Source organism: Eleutherodactylus coqui, chromosome 2, assembly GCF_035609145.1.
Source record: "Eleutherodactylus coqui strain aEleCoq1 chromosome 2, aEleCoq1.hap1, whole genome shotgun sequence".
Classification (NCBI taxonomy): Eukaryota; Metazoa; Chordata; class Amphibia; order Anura; family Eleutherodactylidae; genus Eleutherodactylus; species Eleutherodactylus coqui.
In genome coordinates this window covers 144,183,357-144,204,775 of record NC_089838.1, presented here as the reverse complement: position 1 = coordinate 144,204,775, position 21,419 = coordinate 144,183,357, and the positions used below count along the sequence as shown (strand labels likewise).

At 43.8% G+C, this 21,419-nt stretch overlaps 1 protein-coding gene across 1 annotated transcript in view; it reads right to left on the bottom strand.

Annotated features, from left to right (window-relative positions):
• The window catches only part of TAFA2 (TAFA chemokine like family member 2), a 167,204-nt gene that overhangs the window by 25,109 nt on the left and 120,676 nt on the right, over window positions 1–21,419 (bottom strand). The window contains exon 2 of the mRNA XM_066589305.1: window positions 10,858–10,912. The gene's annotated coding sequence lies outside the window, so the exon portion shown is untranslated. The remainder of the gene's footprint in view (window positions 1–10,857; window positions 10,913–21,419) is intronic.

Genomic DNA, 21,419 nt, shown 5'->3' with positions numbered 1-21,419 from the left:
GTCCAGCCGGCAGTTCTACTGAACTGCTCTGTGTAGTATTCAGCAGGCGGGGATTTAAAATCCCCTCCTGCTGAATGGGCTGCCTCTGATTGGTCACAGCCCTCACCAATCAGAGGCAGCTCTCACTCACCCATTCATGAATTCATGAATGGGTGAGTGAGTGCTGCCTCTGATTGGCTGAGTGCAGGGGCAGGTCTCAGCTCTCAGCTAGCTGCAGATTTTCCGGCGAATCGTCAGCCCCGGTCACGCGATTTGCGGATGCGCATCCGTCATGCGATCCGCAAATTGCGTGAAAAAACGCCCGTCTGACCGAGGCCTTTGAGTGTATTTGTGCATAATTGTGAATTAGATAACTATAAGACCACGTTTTATTACTAAATAATTGCATTAATCTAGATAATTCCAAAATATTTGCATACTTTTTCTTGCAGCAGTATATCTGACAAATATGATCTCTAGGAAAATCTGATATCAACAATGGACCAGCTAAGGTCAGTGTAAGGTTTTCAATGTATCATTAAGCTGCAATTGTTTCTTATCGCCTGTGAAAGCGCCAATCATAATTTAAAAGTTTTCTCACTCTCACATTGTTTTATAGATTTATAGTTAAAAACCATAAGGCAGGAGAGTGTGTCACACACCATTTAGACTTAAATGTTCTATGCATATGCCCGCTCCATCACCGTATTTAATTTACATTGTGCAATATACTTCTGACAAGTGTTGCTCATCATGATCGGTGGGGCCATAAAATGGTCTCAATTTTCCTTAAATTGAATCAAGTTAATCCAAACCGATTTTTGGTGGAAGTCGTGGGACGATCGAAATGCCCATAATGCCTGATGTAGAGGTCAACATGCAGCCAATCAGCAGCTAGGACATCTTGCTGATATCACCAAATGTGTCCTCCATCCTGCATTTGGGCAGCAGTTTGATTAGATACCTTCATCACATGACCTAGCCATATATATCACAGGCACAGTGTAACCAAGGGACATTTTACAGTTGAGCACAGGAGAGAGAAGCTGCATCACGTTTATATGCCTATAAGACACATGTTCTGTTGTTAATAGGCTGTTATTAATGTAACAGATATTCTATAGAGGATATATTGCTGGTGCGTATGAAAGCTTGTATACCAGCAGAGAAATTAAACAGGGTTCTATTGGAGGGAGCAGAGAATGTCGTTACATCACATTTATATGCCTATACAAAATGTGGTCTGTACATTGGAAGAGGGTATATTTCTTCTGCTGTCAACATAAATAGCAGAAAAGCAGACAGACAAAACATGCTTTACCATGGGGAATGTTGCAGTTCTGTTTGTGGCCTCAGACGTCATTTAAAGTCATCAATCCAGCCACTACAAATAAATGTAGACCATACACAGCTAGCAGTGGAGTTTGGAGAATTCAGTTACGCTGTGCCAAGCAAGGACAGCTCACAAACATACAAGCTATACTCTGACCTTCTGTTCTCACTTGAGATGAGAGAGCACACTCGTCCGAGCTTGATGCTCGTTCGAGTATTAGGGTACTTGAGATGCTGGTTACTTGAGACGAACACCACGCGGTACTCGAGTCTATTGCATTTCCTTCCCCGCATGTTTAGCGCCATTTTCTAGCCAAGAGACATGCGGGGAAGGCATTACCATCTCCTGCTGTGACGTGCCAGCCCTCCCCCCCCCCCCCCACAGTAGTGAGTGGCTGGCGAGATCATGTGACCGCCAAGTATTTAAAGTGGTCCCGCCCGCGGCTCGCCTCAGACGCATGCTGGCAGAGGTTAGGGATAGTGCTGCTGCTGATAAAGGGGCAGTGTTAGAGTAGGATCCTGTCATCAAGAACCCCAACGGTCCTTCTTAGGGCTACTCTTCATAGTGTGCATTACTGTTGTTGCTGGCTAGGAGCAGTAGTGCACCATTATTTTTTTTAAGCATCCCGGGCTGTGCAGGCCATTTTAGCTATAGCGTTCTCAGTCTGCAGCGTATAACGCAGAGTTTAGGGACAGAACTGCTTCTATAGGGAAAGTTATACAGTCCTGATCCTCCGTACAAGAACCCCAACGGTCCTTCATAAGGCTACATCTGACCGTGTGCTTTACACTTGTGGCTGGCTGGGAGCAATACTGCATCAATTTTTGTATTACGCATCTAGGCCTGTTCCCAGCCTTTCAGTAATAGTGTTCTCAGCCTGCAGTGCCGTACAACCAGCTCTCACCATGAAACTGCACTCTAACATTTCCTAGCCTACTGCAAATTACTTTAGTTATACCGTTCTGTGTGTGCTTTGCATAACGCAGAGTTTAGGGACACAGTGACTTCTATAGGGAAAGTTATACAGTCCTGATCCTCCGTGCAAGAACCCCAACGGTCCTTCTTAGGGCTACATCTGACTGTGTGCTTTACAGTTGTGGCTGGCTGGGAGCAGTAGTGCACCAACATTTGTATTACGCATCTAGGCCTGTTCTCAGCCTTTCAGTAATATCGTTCTCGCCTGCAGTGCTGTACAACCAGCTCTCACCATGAAACTGCACTCTAACATTTCCAAGCCTGCTGCAAACTAGTTCAGTTATACCATTCTGTGTCTGCAGTGCATTAGACAGAGGTCTCACCGCTTAACAGCACTGTAATATTTCCTGGGCCACTGCAAACTATTTCAGCTCTGCCACTGTGCAGAGTGTGTCACAATACCATTTTCTTGGTGGGGTTGAGATAGCCGCAGTTACCAGCACTATCCACTGGCTTTAGAGTCTTCTCCCACTCCACACAGCCTCTCTTATCTACAAGTCTCTGCGAGCGGTAAATTACCCCTAGGTATCAGCACAAGACAGTGGGTTAATTTTTTCAAGTCACAGCATAGAGCCTTCACTATCTACAAGTCTCTGTGTGCGGTGAATTAAGCCACAATTGTCAGTGCTGTACAGTGGGGTAATTTATTTGGGCCCTGCTCTATTCCTAATACGCCATAATGAGGAGTAGGGGTAAGGGTCGAGGACGCAGGCGTCCAAGTGAGGGTGTGGGCACAGGCCGAGTTCCTGGGCCTGGTGAATCACAGCCGGCTTCTGCGGGATTAGGAGAGAGGCAAGTTTCTAAGCTCCCCAGCTTCATATCACAATTTACGGGTTCGCGTGGTAGACCTTTATTGCAAACAGAGCAGTGTGAGCAGGTCCTGTCGTGGATGGCAGAAAACGCGTCCAGCAATGTATCGACCACCTAGTCTTCTACGTAGTCCACTACTCCCAGCCTAGGGACTGCAACTCTGAATCCTCTGGCTGTTCCTCCTTCCTCCCAGCCTCCTCACTCCATGAAAATGACATATTCTGAGCAGGCAGGCTCCCAGGAACTGTTCTCGGGTCCCAGCCATGAGTGGGAAAAAAACGGTTCCTCTCTCACCTGAGGAGTTTGTCGTGACCGATGCCCAACCTTTGGAAAGTTCCCGGAGTCCAGGTGATGAGGCTGGGGACTTCCAGCAACTGTCTCAAGAGCTTTTTGTGGATGAGGATGATGAGACATAGTTGTCTGTCAGTGAGGTAGTAGTAAGAGCAGTAAGTCCAAGCGCACAGAGGATTCGGAGGAAGAGCAGCTGGACGATAAGGGTGACTGACCCCACCTGGTTTGCTACGCCTACTGAGGACAGGGCTTCAGAGGGGGAGGCAAGTGCAGCAGCAGGACAGGTTGGAAGAGGCAATGGAGTGGCCAGGGGTAGAGGCAGGGCCAGAGCAAGGAATCCCCCAACTGTTTCCCAAAGCACCCCCACGCGGCAATCCTCCGTGCAGAGGGCTAGGTGTTCAAAGGTGTGGATGTTTTTTAGTGAGAGTGCGGACGACCGACAAACAGTAGTGTGCAACCTGTGTCGCACCAAGATCAGCCAGGGAGCCACCACTACCAGCATCACCACCACCAGCATGCGCAGGAATATGATGGCCAAGCACCCCATAAGGTAGGACGAAGGCCATTCACCGCCTCCGGGTCACACCACTGCCTCTTCCCCTGTGCCCCAACCTGCCATACAGATCCAATCCCCCTCTCAGGACGCAGGCACGAGCGCCTCCCGCCTGCACCCACACCCTCACCTCCACGGTCCTCCACTCCATCAAGCCATGTATCTCAGCGCAGCGTTCAGCTGTCGCTAACACAAGCGTTGGAGCGAAAGCGGAAATACACCGCCACCCACCCACATGCACAAGCTTTTAACGTGCATATTGCCAAATTAATCAGCCTGGAGATGCTGCCGTAAAGGCTTGTGGAAACGGAGGCTTTCAAAAACATGATGGCGCTACTCGGTCCACAGTCGCCACTATTTTTCCCGGTGTGCCGTCCCCGCCTTACACCAGCACGTCTCCCGCAACATAAATCGTGCCCTCACCAACACGGTTACTGGGAAGGTCCACTTAACTGCGGACACGTGGACAAGTACTGGCGGGCAGGGCCACTATATCTCTCTAACAGCACATTGGGTGAACTTGGTGGAGGCTGGGACCAAGTCAGAGCCTGGGACCGCTCACGTCCTACCCAGGCCTAGAATAGCAGGTCCTACCTCGGTGCTGGTATCTGCGGCGTTTTATGCCACCTCCTCCAAACCCTCCCCCTCCTCCTCCTCCGCCACGTTCACTTCTCAATTAAGAAGTGTGAGCACATCGCCAGCAGTCGGTAGCGTGTGGCGAAGCAGCACAGCGGTGGGCAAGCGTCAGCAAGCCGTGCTAAAACTAATCAGCTTGGGTGACAAGAGGCACACGGCCCCCGAGCTGTTGCAGGGTCTGCAGAGCACAGCAACCTCTGGCTTTTGCCGCTGAGCCTCCAACCGGGAATGGTCGTGTGTGACAACGGCCGTAACCTGGTGGTGGCTCTGTAGCTCGGCAGCCTCACACACGTGCCATGCCTGGCCCAGGTCTTCAATCTGGTAGTTCAGCGGTTTCTGTATAACTACCCCCACCTATCTGACATGCTCGTCTGCGCACATTTCCGTAAGTCCACCATGGACGCTGCCACCCTGATGACCCTGCAACGTCGGTTTCAGCTGCCAGAGCACCGACTGCTGTGCGACGTACCCACACACTGGAATTCTACACTGTACATGTTGGACAGGCTGTACGAGCAGCGTAGAGCAATAGTGGAATACCAGCTGCAACATGGGCGGCGGAGTGGTAGTCAGCCTCCGCAATTCTTTACTGAGGAGTGGGCACGGATGGTAGATATCTGCCAGGTCCTCGGAAACTTTGAGGAGTCTACCCAGATGGTGAGCTGCGATGCTGCAATCATTAGCGTTACCATCCCGCTGCTTTGCCTGCTGAGAAGTTCGCTGCTAAGCATAAAGGCCTACGCTTTGCGGTTGAAACAGAAGATGGGGGATGGCAGTATGTCGCTTGATAGCCAGACCACCCTCATGTCTATATCTCAGTGCATTTTGGAGGAGGAGGAGGTGGAGGAAGTGGAGGAAGAGACAGCTGGCCACACTGCAGAAGGTACCCATGTTGCTTGCCTCTCATCTGTTCAGCGTGTATGGGCTGAAGAGGAGGAGAAGGAGAAAGAGGATCCAGAAAGTCATCTTCCTAGTGAGGACAGCGATGTGTTGCGTACTGGTACCCTGGCACACATGGCTGACTTCATGTTAGGCTGCCTTTCCCGTGACCCTCGCGTTAGATGCATTCTGGCCAACACGGATTACTGGGTGTACACCCTTCTCGACCCACGGTATAAGGAGAACCTTTCCACTCTCATTGCCGAAGAGGAAAGGGGTACGAAAATGATGCAATACCACAGGGCCCTGGTGGAAAAAGTGATGCTAAAGTTCCCATCTGACAGCGCTAGTGGCAGAAGACACATTTCCGAGGGCCAACTAGCAGGGATCAGGCAGCATGTCCAGCGCAGGCAGGGGAACACTCTCCAAGGCCTTTGCCAGCTTTATAGCTCCCTATCAAGGCTATGTCACCACTCCCCAGTCGAGGCTGAGTCGGAGGGAGCACTGTAAAAAGATGGTGAGGGAGTACATAGCCGATCATACCACCGTCCTCCATGATGACTCTGCTCCATACAACTATTGGGTGTCAAAGCTGGACACGTGGCATGAACTTGCGCTGTACGCCCTGGAGGTGCTGGCCTGCCCTGCCGCTAGTGTCTTGTCAGAGAGGATGTTTAGCGCAGCTGGGGGAATCATCACGGATAAGCGTACCCGCCTGTCAACTGACAGCACCGACATGCTTACCCTCATAAAGATGAACAAAGGCTGGATTTCCCCAGACTTCTCTTCTCCATTGGTGGAAAGCAGCGGATCCTAAAGAATCTTTTCCCTGCAACAGGAGAAAAATGCATCCTCTATCACCCCAAAAAAAGGGGAGAATTAGCTTTGTGTTTCTCTCTCGGATATTATTACTGCTCCTCCTCTTAAAACAGCATGTCATCACGCTGAACTGCCAATTTCTATGCGGCCCAAAATGCTCAGTTTAAAACTTTTAAATGTTTTATCAGTTTTAAAAGTTAAACAAACCAATTTTTGCGGAGGGCTGCCTCCAGGCTCTGTTACAAATTAACCAATAATGAGCTGTATCTTCAAAAAATGTTTGCGGGTTTCACCTGCCTTCGCGGTTGAGCAATTTTTCACGGGTATCCTTGTACTCTTGGTACACCAATTTTTCAGGCCATTGCCAATAGTGGTAGCAAACTAATTTTTCCAGGCTTCGTCTATACTCCTGGTAAACAAATTTTTACAGGTGTTCGCCTATACTCCTGGTACACCAATGTTACTGGGGTCTGCCTATACTCTTGCTACAGAAATGTTACAGGGGTTCGCCTATGCTTTTGCTACAGAAATGTTACTTGGGTTTGCCTATACTTTTGCTACAGAAATGTTACTGGGGTCCGCCTATACTTTTGCTACAGAAATGATACTGGGGTCTGCCTATACCTTTTCTACTGAATGGTTTGAGGGGATCGACTATACTCTTGCTACAGAAATGTTACAGGGGTCTGCCTATACTATTGCTACAGAAATGTTACTGAGGTCCGCCTATACTCTTGCTACAGAAATGTTACAGGGGTTCGCCTATACTTTTGCTACAGAAATGTTACTGGGGTCTGCCTATACTTTTGCTACAGAAATGTTACTGGGGTCTGCCTATACGTTTGCTACAGAAATGTTACTGGGGTCTGCCTATACGTTTGCTACAGAAATGTTACGAGGTCCGCCTATAATCTTGCTACAGAAATGTTACAGGGGTTCGCCTATACTTTTGCTACTAAATGTTACATGGGTTTGCCTATACTTTTGCTACAGAAATGTTACTGGGGTCTGCCTATACGTTTGCTACAGAAATGTTACTGGGGTCCGCCTATACTTTGGCTACAGAAATGTTACTGGGGTCTACCTATACCTTTTCTACTGAATGGTTTGAGGGGCTCGCCTATACTCTTGCTACAGAAATGTTATACAGGTTCACCTATACTCTTGCTACAGAAATGTTACAGGGGTCTACCTATACTTTTGCTACAGAAATGTTACTGGGGTCTGCCTATACTTCTGCTACAGCAATGTTATTGGGGTCCGCCTATACTTTGGCTACAGAAATGTTACTGGGGTCTGCCTATACCTTTTCTACTGAATGGTTTGAGGGGTTCGCCTATACTTTTGCTACAGAAATGTTACTGGGATCCGCCTATAATCTTGCTACCGAAATGTTACAGGGGTCTGTCTATGCTGTGGGTGCACAAAGACTTCCCATTGCGCTGTTTTTACCTGTCTGGCACAAATACACTGACTGAAATGTGGGACGAGGCCCTTAGCAGGGTGAAACTCTGCCATGTTTGGGCACTCTGATTTCCACAGAGAACTGCTGCATTGTGGAGATGTGCAGAAGTGCTGGGAGCTGAGTCCCCTTTATGCCCACATTTACAGCTCCTTACAATTTTGTGATGGAGGTAGCATGGGATTGGAATGATAATTGTACGTCAATTTATCATCAATTATCAACAGCATTGTGGGCTATCGCCCACACTTTCAAAGAGGGTCGCTGCTTCGCCCTGCCAACCCTCTGCAGTGTGTGCCTCCAGTTCCTCCTCATCCATTACGCACCTATAAATAGACATGAGGGTGGTGTGGCTATGAAGCAAATGTGTAGCATGAGGCCAGCTGAATGCTGTGCAGGGAGAATTTTGGGTGCGCTGTAGACGCAGTAGGACAGCAATGCCAGCATGTAACCCAGGAGAAGAGGCAGCGGTGTCACCCGCAGGCAGTGATTGTCCTTGGTTGCAGGTAGTGTGGTGCTTAGCTAAGATGTGCCAGCGCGTGTGCCTTGCTAATGAGGCTTTCTCCGAAGTAAATTGTTAGGGGGGTGACCGCCAGACTCTTGCCCCCATTTTGGCTTAATAGTGAGACCTGGGAGCCTTAGATGCAGCCATGCATGCTGCTTCTGCCCTTCCCTAGCAGTTTCTGTGGTGTTTCCATGACATTCTGATGTTTTCTGGTGTTTGACAAGTCATCACCTATGCGGAGCTTCAGTCCCATACAAAAATGTTCGAGTCGCCCATTGAATTCAATGGGGTTCGTTACTCGAAACGAGCTCTCAAGCATTACAAAAACTTCGACATGAGCACCCGCGCATTTTGGTGCTCGCTCATCTCTAGTTCTCACATGTCGTGCTTTCCAGGGATTGTAGCTTATTTAGTTGGCAGTAGTTTTTATTTTAATATAAAGCAAAAAGAAAATTAAACAGGAAAACAGCAAATAAACACAGCGCATGTCAGTGGCCTCAGACATCATTTAAAGTCGCCAGTCCACCCACTACGAATTATTTGCAGAAGAAAGGAAGGTGTAAGGGATGTGGTGGTGGTGGTGGTGGTAGAGGATGAACCATGTTGGCACTTCAAGCGGCTCCCACTGATCCAACAGCTCCACGTTCTGCAGAAGGGCCATGCAAGCCCACTTCCATTCCTTAGAATTGGTTCTGCCTTGTGTTACATCCGCAGCACACATAACAGATCATAGACTGGATAACACAGCATGCCTCAATTACTACCACCTCCTCTTTCTATCAGTCATAGGCACATAGCAGTCAGTTTGCACCAGTTAGTCATGAGCATTCCCCCTCTACTTAACCCCTATGTCAAATTCCCTGCATTCTCAAAAGCAGTCCATAAGAATCAGATTGAGGAGCTGTTTGATCTTTCAGTGTCATGGATGTCATCCGGGCAGTCCAAACAACCAGAGGGAGAAGACCAAGACATTGAATGCCCTGATGCTCAACCATTTTTTTCCACCAAAGAGGAAGAAAATGGTTGGCACATGGGCACATGGTCAGCCCTCCACAGGCAATGTATATTGAGGGCGATGTGGAAACGGACGTGCCAGCTCCCAGTCCTCACTATGACATAGAGTACACTCAGGAGAAGAGGGACAATGAACTGGAAGAGGAGGTGGAAGAGGATGAAGTACTCGATCAAAGATGTCACCATCAGCTACTACTAGTCACCCCAACACCAACATCAGGCCAACAGCTAAGTCTGCTCACAGGACTTGTGCAGCCTGGGCATTCTTTGGAACTGCATGTGATGAAAAAGAGCAGTCATCTGTAAGACCTGTGGAAAGCAACCTCAGCACAATGTGTTTGAACATTGTAGTCACATGAACTCCCACCACCCGCTACCTTGGAGAGCCCTCCTGGGCTAGAGGGCAAGGAGTCAGGCTCATCCTGCTCCATCATTCCGTGCTGTACCTGTCTCTTCCTCCATCTCCCTCCCTGTTTATGCAGTAGCCTGTTTGAGCACAGCATTTCCCTATTGCGACGATTTTTGGTCGCTGATTTTAGACGCAGCGTCACAAGATAGGTCTTGCCCTATCTTTTGCCGAGATATGCTAGAAGCTGTCATAGACGTCTATGGGAGCTGAAAAACAAGGGAGGGGGAAGAGACTTTTCCTGTGTCCAACGCTGGGAAAAGAAGACTTTTAATAATTTAATAAAATTTATTTTAATAATAATAAATGTTTTAATAATTCATTTATGGGCACAATATCAGTGGTGGTTTTGTTATTTAGATGTTTATGGTAAAAATGGACAACAGGTTGTTTTTGAACTTTAGTTTTTATTTCTGTATTTTTAAAAATGTTATTAAACAATGGTTTACGTTTTTTTTATTCCCAATAGGGTACGTGAAATTGCGACCACTTGACTTTTTGTACCATATACTGCAATACTTCTGTATTGCATTATATATTACTTTGAACTGCTGCCTGTTAGGCCAGGCAGGGCTTAATAACCATATACACATGGCAGCCCTGGGAGTTTTCTTTAGACCCTGGGCCATCATGACAACTCATTTTCACGTGGGCCATGCGGGACCCCATAATAATCAACTGCTCTGTACTGTGCCCACAACTACATGATGTATATTTATATGATGTGATCATGAAGGGGTTAACATATAAATTACACAATTGACCATAAAAAGGGTATGGATGTGTCCATACATCTGGTGTTGGGGAAAATATGAACGTTGGATTTCAAGATGCCAGATTTTTTGTTCTCACAACAGGTAAACAGCTGTTGTCTAGAAGTGGTTTCTTTCTCTCTCCTTACTGAGAACACATTAATGCTCATCTGAGCCAGATATGTATGGGAGGTGGTAGAAGGAATAGCTGTCACTTGAATTACCACTTTTAGTGTCCAGTTCAATCCATTAGAAACCTCTTTGTCGTGTCTATGCAAAATTTATGTGAAAAATGGTTTTCTAGAGGAATAGTCCACTTTAAGAAGAGAGCTACTATACTATATGGAATATACGGGTCAAGAAGTGGAAAGTGCAAAAGTTTTATAACTATGTAGTATTTAATAAAATAAACAATTCGTTTCAATATTTGGAAATTGACTCACCTCCTTCATTCAAAATCCAGATTTCCCCCAGGCACACAAGAACACAGTTTAACATCTGTAAAATAAATTACAATTTATTAGTTGTAAATATTCTTAATTATACCAGATGAAAATAATATTACATTCTAGAAAGTTGTCATATCGAACCTGACTCTTGCATGAAGAGTGACCCTCACCATCACAGCCCTTGAGCCCTTGCAACATTAATTCAGAAACATGTAACCGTTATTGCAATGAGTGAATATGCAAAGTAAAAAAAGAATTATTGGTAAATTTGGACTCTGATATCATACTTTGCATAGGTAATATTACCAAGCATTGCTCAAATAAGGCTGCTTTCACATCTGCGTTAGGGTTCAGTTCAGTGTTTCCAACTCTCTGCTCCATTTTTTGAGGAGAGAAACTGAAATAAAACAGAAAAAAAACAGATCCATATTTTATCCAATTGGTTTCAATGAGGTTTCAAAAAAACATAAAGCAAACCAAAAGACTTCTGTGTTTCTGTTTTTTAGATGGAAAAGTAGCACTGCAGAATGCGCTATTTTCCCATTTAAAAAACATACACCTAATGGAATGAAAGTAAATTGAAAATTCCCATTTGCTTCCCATTTTTTTGAAACACCATTGAAATCAATTGGGAAAAAAACCTGATCCATTTTTTCTGTTTAATTTCAGTTTCTCTCCTGCACACAGATGTGAAAGCAGCCTAATATAGCCTAATGAAAAAGCATAAACTACTGCAAATAACTTATACAGCCATACACTGTATATACGTTGCCAACATACAATGCATAATACAGCCATTCTGTACATAGGGTACATTCATGCAAAGCGGAAATGGTGCCAATTTTCGTAGTGAAAAATCTGCACCTAAATGCAAACTGATGGTGCCTATTTTAATGCAGCTTTTGCTGCGGGTTCACAACAGACTTTGCCCCTTCTGTTGAAAGGGTGAAATCAGCTGTGGATCTTCAGCAAAATCCATGTCAAAAACCGCACCAATGGCTCTCCATATCATCAAAATTGATGACCTGTCCACAGGTAGGTCATCAATAGTTGTTTGGCAGGGGTCTGACACCTTGGCTAATCAGCTGTACGCTGGGCTACTTTCACAGTGTATATAGCAGGAAAAAGATATTTCTATACATAGTGTAGTGGTCAAGTGTGATATTGTAGGTTGAACTTCCATTTACTTCAATGGGAGCTGTATCTGCAATACAAGGCCATTACATAATGTACAGAGCTACCTGCTTATTACTTCGTATGGAATGAAAGTCTAGAGTCCGAAGCAGAGGATCCTGTTGATTAGATAGTACTGATCTCCTATCCTGTGGGTAGGTCATTAATTTTGAAGAGCTATAGAACCCCTTTAATAAATGATTGAGCTATAGAGTATATAAATAAAACCAGTATTATGTGTATAAATTATAGCATACTATTAAATAAATTAATTAAGCCATATAGCATATAAAATATGCCAATATACAGTTCGTTTCTGAGGGAAACTATAAGATTTCCTGTCTTTCATTTTATGTTTTGTAACCTGCTCTTCTTACAGCTATTCACTGTCTTTCTTTAGCTCATATTACTGTTATAAGAATGCAAGGCTGTCTTCAAGGCCCTTTCACAGAAGTCTCATGAGACTTCGTTCCAATTGGCTGGAGAGAAGTCCTGCTTCTAATTAAGATGTCACTGTTTGGTTGAACTTTAATAACCAATGATAAATAAATTAGAATTCTGACAAGTGAGGCATGTTTTAGCCTCGTTTCAAATGTCTATATATATATATATATATATATATATACATATATATATATATATATATATATATATTTCTGTTTCTTAATTATTAGATTACATGTCTTTCAATCACTTCCAATGTATGTGTGGTATGTAAGCTTCCACGATGCTCCAGCACAAACTAACTACATTTGGATACCTGAGAGCATACCAAGTAACAATATTTCGCTAACAAGAGCTGTGGCTGAAATACAACACCAGACCAATGCACAATGTGTGGAGCTATCTGCTTATTACTCCTTATAGAATGAAAGTCTGAAGTCAAGGGCAGAGGTCCCAGTTGAACAGATGTTGATCCTGTGGATAGGTTATTAATTTTGAAGAACTATAGAACCCCTTTAATAAATGATTGAGCTATAGAGTATATAAATCATACCAGTATAAACTGTATAAATTATAGCATACTTTTAAATAAATTATAAAGCCATGATATAGCATATAAAATATACCAATATACAGTACCGTGTGTAACTCATGTATAAATAATGCATTATTTAACTAATACTACCTTTGCATTGTATTAATGATTATCTTTCTCAAAACACATCAAACACCAAAAAAGAGTTGTTGTTTTGCTGCCAAGCTCGGCAGGCAGTTATATCTCAGGCAGATATGCACATGATTAGAGTTGTGGTGTGATTAGATGAAAGTCTTGCCACCTGAGGCCCTAGAAGTGGTTCCAGCCTCAGCCTATTAAAAAGACTCTCAGAGGCTACTTGTGTGTAGTGACCTCTTTTTCCGCCTGTGTAGAGCTTGTTAACCACTAGAAGGCTCTGCGATGCAATCAAAGAGATTTCTCCCAGTTAGGCCGCCTGCAGACGAGCGGAAATCCCGCCGCGGGATTTCCCGCGGGATTTCCGCCGCTGAAAGTCTGCATAGGAGTGCATTACAATACGCACTCCTATGCAGACGGCCGCGGTTTGGCCGCGCGAAATCTCGCGCGGCAAACAAACCGCGGCATGTTCTAATTTTCTGCGGGGCACGCACTCACCTGGCCGCCGGCTCCGGTCTGCGCATGCGCCGGCTGCGCGGCAGCCGGCACATCAAAGAGCCGGGGCCGCCAGGCCCGGGTGAGTACGCGCTCGTCCCTGCAGGCGCTGGGGTCGGATCGCGCGGCGAGATTTCTCGCTGCCGGATCCGACCCGCTCGTCTGCAGGTGGCCTTAACAAAGTTTGGGAGGGGACACATTGTAAGAAATCAAAAAGCTGGATGTTTGTATCAACGAGTAACCCGTCACCTTGGCTGTTCTGAGCAGAATGTTAGGAGGTGTTAGAACCAGTGGATGCGTGAAAACATGCACACATAGCCACCTGGCTCAGGACATCCTTGATAAACCAAAACAAGAGAGGATCGACTGATCATCCAACGAGCAGCTGCAACAGTTTAGTTGTCGTCTATCCAGAGACAGGTGGCACCATCGTTAAACGTGCCTATCTCTATTGGAAACATTTCTAGGTGCTTGGCTGAATGACACTTTGTGTACACCCATCCACCATCACCTACATTTGTAGTAGTGTCATGAACAACAAAACTACACTGCTATGGAGTGGAACCAGGTTGTCTTCAGTGATTAATCCAGATTTAGTTTGGGAACCAATGATGGCTGACAGCTCATCCCAGTGAAATATCGCTCAGAGCACGGCCAGTATGAAGGCAGGGCGGCCGGGGAGCATTCTCCCTCTGCTTGCCTCCATTCACTGTAAGCAGACAGTCGTTAAGAAGTGACTGACTGCTGTTTACAATGAACAGTTGGTCTTTCAGTTTTCTGCATACAGAAACTGAACAACTAAATAACTCTCGCCCAGTCGTTCAGTCATTGCACTTACACAGGATGACTCAGAATGATAATCGTCCCATGTAAATGGGCCATAAACTGCCCCTGCCATAGGCACTAATGCAACCCAATACTATCAAAGATGCAGGCTTTTGAACTGTGTGCTGAAAACAAGCTGGATCTTTCCTCTCCTCTTGAGTCTGCAGCTTTACATTTTGCCTCAGTCTATTTTAAATGAACTTTGGCCCAGAGAAGACACTGGTGTTTATGGTTGGTGTTGATATATGGCTTTGTCTTTGCATGATAGAGCTTTAATTGCATTTGTGGATTGCACAGCGAGCTTTGTTCCCAAACAATGATTTCTATAAGAATGTATTCCTGAGCCCATGCAGTGATTTGCATTACAGAATCATGTCTGTTTTTAATGCAGTGACGCCTGAGGGCCCATAGATCTTGAGCAACTAATATTTACTGTTGGCCTTGTCCCTTGTGCACATGAATTTCTGCAGATTTTCAGGATCTTTTCATGTTATTATGTACTGTACTGTATTATGTGTATTTTAGGGATTTCCCCTTGCGAGTGGTTTAACTGCCCTATTTTTTTTCTTCAGCAACCAAAATTGTTTTTGCTGCTCTTTTCCTGTTGATATACAGGGCTATTTTTTATATCTTCTTTTTACTAACTTTTTTTTCCATTTTATTGGGCATAAAAAGCTAAAACATTTTTTTTTAATTTATAGTTGTTGTTTTTTTTAAATTAGTATATTTACGCTAAAGTAAAGTATGGGAATGGGTTCCTCATTCTGTTTCAGACATTTTGTTATATAATTTGTGTAGTCTGGGATTACAGGGCGCATATGGCGACAGTTTGGGTTGGCGTCGGCAGTGAGTCATTTTCTTTTTTATGTATACAATTTTATTTTATTCTGTTTTTTTTTTTTACTTTTTTTATGTATTTTTTTACTATGTATGTGCTCCATGATGTCACATAAGACCTCTGGTGATTCACATTGTCTTTTTTTGTTAATTCACACTTTTTCACTGTAGCTAGGATCCCCAGTTACAGGGAAAAACATCCCCATAGTGTCACAGTAGTCACTGGCAGAGCCAATCAGGGTCATATAGGACCCTGCAGCTCTGCTGTGACAGAGGGCATCTGGAGGTCACACAATCACTGAGTTGCATAGCGGAACTAACACTTCTGCTTTCACACTTTAGTACTTATATGCTGTAAAAAGAGAAGGCTGAAGCAGTTAAAAACCACTTCTACCTTCTAATCCAGGTCCTTGGTTGTGTCTAACAGCCAAGGACCTGACCTGCTCCTGCTGGATTGCAAGGGCAGAAGTTTTAATCCTGCACCATATTTTTGATATTGGACGGGATTAACCCTTTCCAATCCATTGCCTGTCATCTAAAGACATTTTGATGGAAGCCTATACAGCTCTGATGTTGGAAGACGTCCGGCAGGGTATTCTTACTGTAGATTACTGGCCGCTCTGTTGTCGGGGGGCCTTTCCAGCATGTCACATACCGCAGTACTGGCTCTAGCCAGCAGATGGCGCCATTGTATAATGGCAGAAAGAGAAAGCCTCCTAGGAAACCCTGAATCCAAAATTGGATTGCAAAGAGTTAAAGCCCAGTACCAAGTGCCATATATTTACAGCACTTGGTCCTAAAGGGGTTAAAACAGTAGCCTGGACATGACTTGATGACATCTATGGAAATGTGTTTAAGGCATTCTCTGACATGTGTGAATGGTTTTTCATGTTTTTATTGTGCAAAAGTAGAAAAGCAGTAAACAAATTTTGGTATTGCCATAATCCTATTTACTCACAGAATAAAGTCAACATAACATTTATACTACACAGTGAAGACTTTTTAAAAATTTCAGAATTGTAGCTTGTTTTTTTATTCCAATAAAAAACTAATATTTTTTTTTCCAACCCACATAAGCCATCCTACTTAACCCCCTGATATGGTTCCTATGAGGGAGAAATGAAAAAGTTCTGACTCTCAGAAACTAGGGAAGAAAACAAAAAAGCCAGTTTAAAGGCCAAAACTATTTATGGCTGTGAGGTGTTAAAAGGGTTTTTGGAGTTAAAAAAAAAAATCCATATGTCTGATAAGTGGGTAAAACAAAAACAAAATCTCAAGTCACATAGTTAAGTGTCTCTTCAGTCAAGCACAGGCAGTCCTGTTCCCACCAGTCCCAGAAAGTCCTGCATAGGTCTTTCCTTGTTCATGTGACCACTGCAGCAAATCGCTGGCGTCATGTCTACCTGGTCACATGATTGGCTACAGTGGTAACATGAATGATGGATGAATCGCATATGACTGCTGCAGGGCCTTTCAGGGGCCAGACTGACAGGCACAAGACCAGTTGGCTTTTTTAACTCAGAAAAGCCCTATAACTTAGAATATCCTAAACTGGACAACCTCCTAAGGGCTTAGGCACGCGAGCAAAGATTTGCGTGCTTTACTGCGCAGAAAAAAAACTCACCGCAATTGCGGACAAAAATCCGCACCTACCAAAGAAAGAACATATGGGTGACAATGGACGTGGTCATTCGGATTTCTTCCTGCACGTGGTATGTTTTTTTTTCACACGGAACAACCTGCGGATCTCCGCTCGTGTGACCGAGCCCTAAAGAGGGATGTCTTTCTTGAAGGTAATAACATCCCAAGTTATGGGTACTTACGGAGATAAGCTGTTGATCCATGGATTATCTTCTGATTGCCATATTTGAAATCAAGAAGAAAAGAAGATAAAGAAAATTGCCTTCCATTTTATAGATTATTTTGCCTTCCTCTGCATAAGCATTACAGAAGAATGGGTTGAAACAGATGGAGTTATAAATATTTTAACTTTACTATGCATCTATGCCATCATACTATCAGAGGAGGATATTGTGCCTCTTTAATATGCTATCTTATGGAACATGCCACCGAATCAGATGGAGGTACCATAGAATCATAGAATGGTAGAGTTGGGAGGGACCTCCAGGGTCATCAGGTCCAACCCCTTGCTCAGTGCAGGATTTCATAGGGACCCAATAAACTTCTACGGATGTCACATTACAGCTCTGTACAGCTTGTATGAAGTCTTAAAGCAGCCACATGTATCAGCTATAGGACTGTTTCTAATTACATACCATTTTCGTTTGCTTTTGAGTATAGAGAAGTACATGCAGGAGACTGGCATTAACCCCTTAATGATGAAGACCCTTTTTTTTTCATTTTCGTTTTTTCCTCCCCCCTTTAAAAAAATCGTAACTCCTTTATTTATACATTGATGTCGCTGAATGAGGGCTTGTTTTTTGCGGGACGAGTTGTATTTTTCAATGGTGCTATTTGACGTACCATATAATATACTGAAAAACGTTTTCAAAATTCTAAGTGGAGTAAAATGAAAAAAAAAAAAAACGACATTCCACCATCTTTCAGTGCGTCTTGTTTCTATGGCACAAAAACTGCAACAAAAATGACATGATAACTTTATTCTATGGGTCAGTGCGATTACTACGATACCAAACTTGTATAGTTTTATTTTTATTATTTTCTGCTGCTAACTTCTGCGCGCAATAACTTTTTTATTTTTCAGTCTACATAGTTGTGCGAGGGCTCCTTTTTTGCAGGATGTCCTGTGATTTACATTAGTACCAATTCAGAATACATATGACTTTTTGATTGCTTTTTATTGTATTTTTTCTGGGAGACAGGGTGACTGGAAAAGTGCATTCTTTTTGGACGATGCACTACTTTGATAGATCAGACTTTTACGGACGCGGTGATACCAAATAAGTATTTTTCTTTTATGATTTAGATTTTTTATTATAGATATGGCAAAAGGAGGGGTGATTTAAACTTTTGTTACTTTTTTATTTAATTAATAAAACTTTATTGCTCTTATTTTCACTTTTTTTTTAAGCCCTACAACATGTGATGCTTTGATTGCTCCTGCAGTATGACGTAATGCCATAGCATTACGTCATACTGTGATTTGACAGGCAGTCTATCAAGCCACCCCACATGGATGGCTTGACAGGCCGTCTCCTAAGGCAGTCCTGCGGGTTTCAGAAGGATCCTAGCTGCCGTAACACCTGTATGGCTCCCTGCAATTTCACGCGGGGGGTCGTACGCGACGATGTTCGGGGGATTTAAATGCCACTGTCAGAACGGTTAATATCCGTAATTGGCTGTGTGGCCGATTGCAGGTATTGCCTGCGGGTATCACCTGTAACAAACAGCTGACGCCCCCACGCTGTATCAAGAGAGGTTGCGACCTCTCTTCATACATACCCCGACGCTCTAGGACGTAAATGTACATCCTGGAGCGGGAAAGGGTTAAAATAAGTTCAAAACAAAATGTAAAATGTTGAATGGGAAAGCATTGTTTGTATTTGTAGCAAAATTTGGTTTTCATAGATTTTCTAGTAAATCTTGATAGTGTTGTAGAACTGTGTCAGAAAAAAGTTGCATATTTTAGTGCAGGCTGCATTTGCACACTTTATTTGTGCACCATGCTCAGTGGGATTTAGCACAAGGGGTGTAGCCTCTCATGGCCTAACAGAATGACCATAATTTATGATAGAAAGTGTCATAAATTATAGCACAAATCTATGCCAACTAGATTTACCTTTCTGGCCTACAGACTGGCCAAAGATGCGCCCAAATAATTAAGAGGTATAGATTTTTTTATAATTATTGCCCATCTTGCAGGAGCACACTTCTACTGAAGCTTGGCAGTCTTAATACATTTACCTCTTTATACACATTTTTTATAGTTTATTTTATTAGAGAATTTGCATTTTTGACTTGTTTAGCTGTTTATATTTAACGTTCTTAAAAAGTCTCCTTCTTCACACTGCACTTCAAAGGAGATTAGTACGCTATCTTTTCTATCGCCATGTGTTAGCAGCATGACATTACAACTGTAAATGCCATATAATTAAACAGAAAAAAAAATATTAAAAATTTCAAAATTTCAAAATCTATTATATTTAGGTATTCCATCAGTCATATTTTTCTATAAATTATACTTTTTTTTACAAGGGCAGATTGCAGTTATTTACAAGGTTTACACAATGTGTCAAAGACCTAATTGAGTGATATATAGTACATACAGTTACAAGAAAAGTGAAGCCTCTGGAATTACCTGGATTTCTATATTGATTGCTAGTTTGCTAGATTAGTTAGACAAACACAATCTAGCTAAACTAATACACACAAACAATTGTATTGTTTATGTTTTTATTAAGCACATTGAGTAAACACCCACAGTGCATAGAGAAAAAGTAAAGCTGCATTTACACACACAGATAAGCGCTCGAAATTTGTCCGAAACTGACAGTTTTGAGCAATCATTTTGCATAGGTACTAATGAGCTAATCAGCCCTTTAGTACTTCATTGCATGTATTTAGAGAAGAGCAGGTGGTCTGTTCTCTAAATACACCACTATTGTTCGCCAGTGGGACAGCGGCTGCGGAGAACACAGCGTGCGGTCTATCTTATCTTATCGTCCTGAGGGACGACGATTTCATGCGGACCTGAAATCAGTGGGATGAAAAGTGCACGATGGGCACACATTTACACACAAGGATTATCACTCAAGAGATGGCTTTTGAGCAAATTTTGAGAGATAATCGTTGTGTGTAACAGGGCCTTAAGTGAACCTCTGTGTTAATGATTTGACAAAGACCTAATTGACAAAATGTGTTGTCATAGTGAAACGGAGAATGGATGTTCAGGGTCCACATGTGCTTTGTCTATTAACAATAGGCTCACAGACAATTCAAGGGTAACAGCGGAAGAGCAGCAGAGGACTCTACAAAAAAGCAGAAATGCTCATGTGCTGCTATCAGAAAAACATTAAAGGGGTTGTCCCGCGAAAGCAAGTGGGGGTATACACTTCTGTATGGCCATGTTAATGCACTTTGTAATATACATCGTGCATTAAATATGAGCCAAACAGAAGTTATTCACTTACCTGTTCCGTTGCTAGCGTCCTCGTTTCCATGGTGCCGTCTAATTTCAGCATCTAATCTCCCGATTAGACGCGCTTGCGCAGTCCGGTCTTCTCCCTTCTGAATGGGGCCGCTGCTCCTCGTAGCTCCGCCCCGTCACGTGTGCCGATTCCAGCCAATCAGGAGGCTGGAATCGGCAATGGAACGCACAGAGCCCACGGTGCACCATGGGAGAAGACCTGCGGTCCACCGTGGATGAAGATCCCGGCGGCCATCTTCGCAAGGTAAGTAAGAAGTCACCGGAGCGCGGGGATTCGGGTAAGTACTATCCTTTTTTTTTTTTTTAAACCCCTGCATCGGGTTTGTCTCGCGCCGAACGGGGGGGCTATTGAAAAGAAAAAAAACCCGTTTCGGTGCGGGACAACCCCTTTAAGTATGGTGTTTATGGAAAAATATCATGAAGGAAGCCAGTGCTAGAAAGAAACATTATGACCCATTTCATGTTTACCTGAGAACACCTGGATGTTGCAAAATGCTTCTAAAAATGTTTTATTAACAAATAAGACAAAAGTGGAACCTTTTAGCTGAATTGCACAATGCTCTGTTTGGAAGAAAAAGAATACTGTACACAACACCAAAATCTCAGCCTCAGAGCTATTTCACACAAGCGTATGCATTTTTGCGTTCTCTTGGCTGCACTGTAAAATTGCATGAGCCGATCATGGCCAGTGTTTTCTCGACAATTCACACGACCATGAGTGACATTTTTATCTAAAAAACACATCACACCCCGGGAAACCCTCGCTTTGGAAAAATCCTCGGGATGCCTTCCAATGCCTATATAGAGGCACTTGTAAGCTTTTCGCAGCGCTGGACACTGCTAAAATGCCTCCCCCTCCCTTTCTTTTCCAGCTCCCATAGGAGTCTATGGGAGCTGCCGCCATATATCGGGCAAAAGATAGTTCCAGTATGTTCCATTTTTGACGGTTTGACGTATTTACACGCCATATATTCTCCTGTGTGA